The sequence below is a fragment of the Monopterus albus genome, unplaced genomic scaffold (genome assembly GCF_001952655.1).
Source record: "Monopterus albus unplaced genomic scaffold, M_albus_1.0 scaffold309.1, whole genome shotgun sequence".
Taxonomy (NCBI): domain Eukaryota; kingdom Metazoa; phylum Chordata; class Actinopteri; order Synbranchiformes; family Synbranchidae; genus Monopterus; species Monopterus albus.
In genome coordinates this window covers 27,754-33,050 of record NW_018128189.1, presented here as the reverse complement: position 1 = coordinate 33,050, position 5,297 = coordinate 27,754, and positions in this window count along the sequence as shown.

Below are 5,297 nucleotides of genomic sequence, written 5' to 3'. Positions count from 1 at the left end.
TAAAATATCACAGACGTTTCTACAATACTGTCAATATTTATAAAAGTGGGTCAAACAAGGCGTTAATATCAGATCTTTAACTTGTCAACGCCCTAAAATTCAAACAGGTACGATTATTACAACAATAGTGTGATTGTGTAAAGGACCATGTTTCACCAATGTGCAAGCACAGGTGTGATTACAGTAACACAACCCTACAGAAGCACTGGCAGAGTGCACAGTTCATGGCTCCATTAGATTTACATACTCACCAGACTTTGTCAACGCATCATTTGAATTCTGTCCACTGCTCATAATAATGGGCCGATTAAAATAAGCTCTGGTTAGATTGATATGTTGCTGGAAAATGTGAGGATTACTAGTGTTGCACATCTTAAGTAAAAGTAGCAACACCACAGTGTACATATACTTTGTTACAAGTAAAAGTCCTGAGTTCAAAATCTTAAGTAAAAGTACAAAAGTATTGGCATCAAAACATATTTAAAGTACTGAAAGTACTCATGGAGAATGGCACATTTCACATTAGTGTATATCATATTATTGGAGGTACAGTTACTGATGTACTATTGTCTACATCACATTTAATTTTGCAGCTGGTAAAAGGGGGGGATTGTGAATTTTCCACTGGGGATCAATAAAGTCTTATGATTATACTGTAATTTCTGTATTAATCTGATTCTGAAAAGTAACTAAAGTTATAAAAGCTGATGTAGTGGAGTGAAAAGTACAATATTTGCCTTTAAAATGAAAATACTCAGTGTAGTTACCTCAAAATTGTACTTAAGCACGGTACGTGAGTGAAAATACTTAGTTACTTCTGTATAATTATAGTCCAAGTCTCACTGAGGAGGATTTACTTGCATGTTTTGATTTGCTGCCTGCGATCACAGCCCGTGTGTCCACATGAGTAACATTGTTAAAAATGAAATAAATGTTCCTGCAGTTGGAGTAGTTCATCTTAACTTCTGAAATAGCTTTAATAAAGTTCCTAATTATTCTATACATGTTTAAGCGGCGAGAAACAGCCCGGCTTCATAGCCTGTCGTAGCCCATACAGGTCCACCGTGGTTCGTTTATATTCATGCAACGAATTGTCTTTAAATGTGCTGTGGAATTAGATTTGGTCTGGTCGAGGGGATTTTTAGAGCTGACTTAGGGTAAAGACTTGGTGTTAAGGCTGAGGTTGGATTCAGGATTAAATTTTTAAAAACACTAAAGGTTGTATTAAAGGCCTGTCGGGGGGCCCTTGCTCCCTCGTGGCTGCTGAGGTCAGTGGTTTCACAAAGTTTGTTTAAAATGTATTTGATTTGCTGGACACAGGTGGTGGTCCCTGTCTTTGTTAATCAGCACTGCGATGGCATAAAGGAATGCAGGATGTCAGAGACACGAATGTGTGTGACAATTAATTTTGCAGCTGGTAAAAGGGGGGCTAGTTTTAACTGGCAAGGATGCTTATAATTGGAAGTACTTTACATACTGCTGAGTAGCTTGTGAATTTTCCACTGGGGATCAATAAAGTCTTATGATTACATTGTAATTTCTGTATTAATCTGATTCTGAAAAGTAACTAAAGTTATAAAAGCTGATGTAGTGGAGTGAAAAGTACAATATTTGCCTTTAAAATGAAAATACTCAGTGTAGTTACCTCAAAATTGTACTTAAGCACGGTACGTGAGTGGAAATACTTAGTTACTTCTGTATAATTATAGTCCAAGTCTCACTGAGGAGGATTTACTTGCATGTTTTGATTTGCTGCCTGCGATCACAGCCCGTGTGTCCACATGAGTAACATTGTTAAAAATGAAATAAATGTTCCTGCAGTTGGAGTAGTTCATCTTAACTTCTGAAATAGCTTTAATAAAGTTCCTAATTATTCTATACATGTTTAAGCGGCGAGAAACAGCCCGACAGGCTTCATAGCCTGTCGTAGCCCATACAGGTCCACCGTGGTTCGTTTATATTCATGACTGAAAATGTTGATGAACAGTCCCCCCTCTGAGGTTTTCACAAATCGCTCCATTGAATCTCTTACTGTAATTGTTTACTTATCAACAGGTTGTTAATTTGCCAGTGAGTTTGTCATTGTCACATTGTTGTTTTATGCAAACAAAACATATTTGAATATGAGTTTAACTTGGCTGACACAGAGCAGGGCTGCAGTGTCCAGCCACTACATTATATGTGGAGCAGCTCCTCCATCCCAGGAGACGCAGTGTGGAGACGCAGAGGAAGCTCAGACAAACACCGATCAGGTTGGTGTTCCTGTCACTTTTTAATGTGCAATAGTGTAGACGACTGAATTCACAGAAAACAAGCTTTATTTGACGGCTTGGCCTGCGTGTGACTCCAGTGACTGTGAGGATCCTCTTAGGTCTTGAATTGGGCCTAAGACTTACAATATTTGACAGAAAACATGTTGCACAGTGGGGCATGGACCTTGAAAGTATTTGGTATTTAGTAGTAGGGGACAGAATAATGATAATTAAAGATAAATTGAGTGTCACTGTGTGAGATAGATCCAGTTTATTTTGACTTGATTCTGACTGGGAACTCGTAGGATATGCTTTGGATGTTCTTTTATAAAAGTGTTTCTAACAAGTCTCCCAGTTTTATAGTAGTTATCACAGGAGTATCGCTTCATTTTTCCTTGTGTGAAGTCTTGTCTTCTCTTGCAGACATGTCAGAACACTCCTCCTCCAATGACTCCCTTCATCATCCTCAGACTTCCTCCATCAACTCCTCCCTCAGTGACCTGGACTGTCTCTTTTTCCAGCCGTTCTCCTCCTTATTCACCTCATTCACCATCACCAGCCTGCTCCTCCTCCTCCCTGTCTGCATCCTCATCCTTAACCATGGTGTCCAACGATGGCAGCAGCAGCGCTCCTCCACCAGATCAGCACTGACAAGTCACTCCGACGCCATCACCTACCACGTGGTCACCATGGATCTCATCAGTGTCTCTGGGAACATCTTCGGCTGCTGTAGTATCTACACAAATGATCTGCGAATGTTAATGATGTGGTTCCATCTTTTCTCCTTTACTGTGTATGAAGCAACGTTCTTCCACCTTCTGACCTGTGTGGAGCCCTACTTGGCTGTCGTTCATCCCATCACCTACCTGAGCCTGAAGACAGAGAGAGGGGTCAGGATCAGAAATGTCTGCATTGGCTGCATTTGGCTGTTTTGCATTATAGGCTCTGCTCGAATACCTGAAGAAGACCTCTCCATGATTTTCAATTTCAGATTTTCAATTTCGGCCTCTTGATTTTCTCTGTAATCGTCATCTCCTTCTGCTGCCTCTCTGTTCTCCGTGTCCTGATTCGTCCAGGCCCAGGGGAACAGGGCAGGAACAGGGACAGGGCTGACCAATCAAAGCAGAGGGCGTTCTACACCATCGTGGTCATACTGGGGGTCCTGATGCTGAGGTTTGTTTGGGATCTGGTTTGGTCTGTGCTGTACATGCTGCATTTGGAGATTAGTGTATGTGTGTGGCTCACTGGTCAAGTCTGGATTAATCTACTCAGCAGTGTGATGTCACCTCTGCTGTTTCTACATAGAGCAGGAAAGTTAGGCTGTTGTAGGACCAACATCAGATGAGTCGACACTGCATGTATTAAACAATACTGCAGTGATATAATGGTCCTGTGCTCACATAAAGGAGACATGCAGGATATTAGAGGCACTAAAGCTTCTGATGCGGAGAAAGTCTGTCTGATGTGCACGTTCTGTAGATGTGTGATAGTGTGGATGTGTTTAATCTATAATCATGAGTTTTTCTACAAACTTCATGTGTACTGAATTATATATGTTTGTTTTTCATCTGATCTCTTGCTGTAATCGTTTACCGGTACTTATCACCTGATTGTTCATTTGTCAATCTGTCATTGTGACATTGTGTTTTTATGCAAATAAAACATTAGAATTTGAATGTAGCGTGGTGGGGGCAGAGTGGGGCTGCAGTGTCCAGCCACTACATTATATGTGGAGCAAACACTCGGTCACAGGAGTCACAGTGTGGAGACGCTGAGAGAGGAAGCTCAGACAAACACTGATCAGGTTGGTGTTCTGGTGACTTTTTATATGATATAACATCTCCTCCTTAAATGTTCGATAGTGTGGACGACTGAAATACGCAGCAAACCAACTTGTGTAAACTCAGGTTTTCCCACAGACTCTTCATGGCGTTCTACTGATCTGACAAATAAAGGTCAGGTTAGTCACCAGGGTTGGTACCACTCAGCCTTTACTGTGTCTATGACTGAGCAGGGCCCTTAGATCTTAACTCAGACTTAAGTCTTACGATGTCTAACAGAAAATGTGTTATAGAGTGTGGACGGGTGGTTCTTAAAGCTGTCTGTAACCAGTGCCCCAGTTATATGGAAATATAATCCTACAGTAAATCACTGGAGCGTCCCTTCACTTCCACAGTGACTTTGTTTGTTTGGTTGTTGCACTCAACTCAGAGGAATTAATGATTATGAATTACTTTAAAATGTTAAAGAATCTGAATTTACAGCAGCATAAGTAGAATTTTTAAGCCACTTGGGGCAACAAGCTGGAAAGCCAACGTTTACATATGGCCCCCAATGAAGCTCATTTGGTGAGTTGGTCCTTTACACCTTCAGTATTAATGTTGCAGTATTAGTATTTATTAGTTGTTTTTCTTTTCAGAAACTCTTCTCTGCCTCTTTAGCTGCTAAATGCACAACACCTGCACCAGCTCATTTCTCGCTGTCTGCTGCTCAGCAGGGAGTGGCTGTTTAGACCTCTGACTTTTTCTCTTGCAGACATGTCAGTAAATTCTTCAGCCTCCTCCAATGACACCTACTCTGACAACTCTCCCTCCCCCTTTTGGTTGGACTGCCTCTTCCTCCAGCCATCCTCCTCAATTGTTACCACCTACCTCATCACTAGCAGCCTCCTCCTCCTCCCTCTCTGCATCCTCGTCCTCTACCATGGTCTCCAGCGTTGGCGTCAGCAGCGCTCCTCCACCACAGCAGTGCTGACGAGTCACTCTGACATCATCACCTACCACATGGTCGCCATAGAACTGAGCTGTGTCTTCAGGAGCATCATCTGTTTATATGGTAGCTACAATAATAATGTCCAAATGGTGATGATGGGGTTTCAACTTTTTACCTTCACTTGGCTTGGAGAGACGTTCTTCCACCTTCTGACCTGTGTGGAGCCCTACTTGGCTGTCGTTCATCCCGTCACCTACCTAATCCTGAAGACAGAGAGAGGGGTCAGGATGAGAAACGTCTGCATTGGCTGCATTTGGCTGTTTTGCATTATAG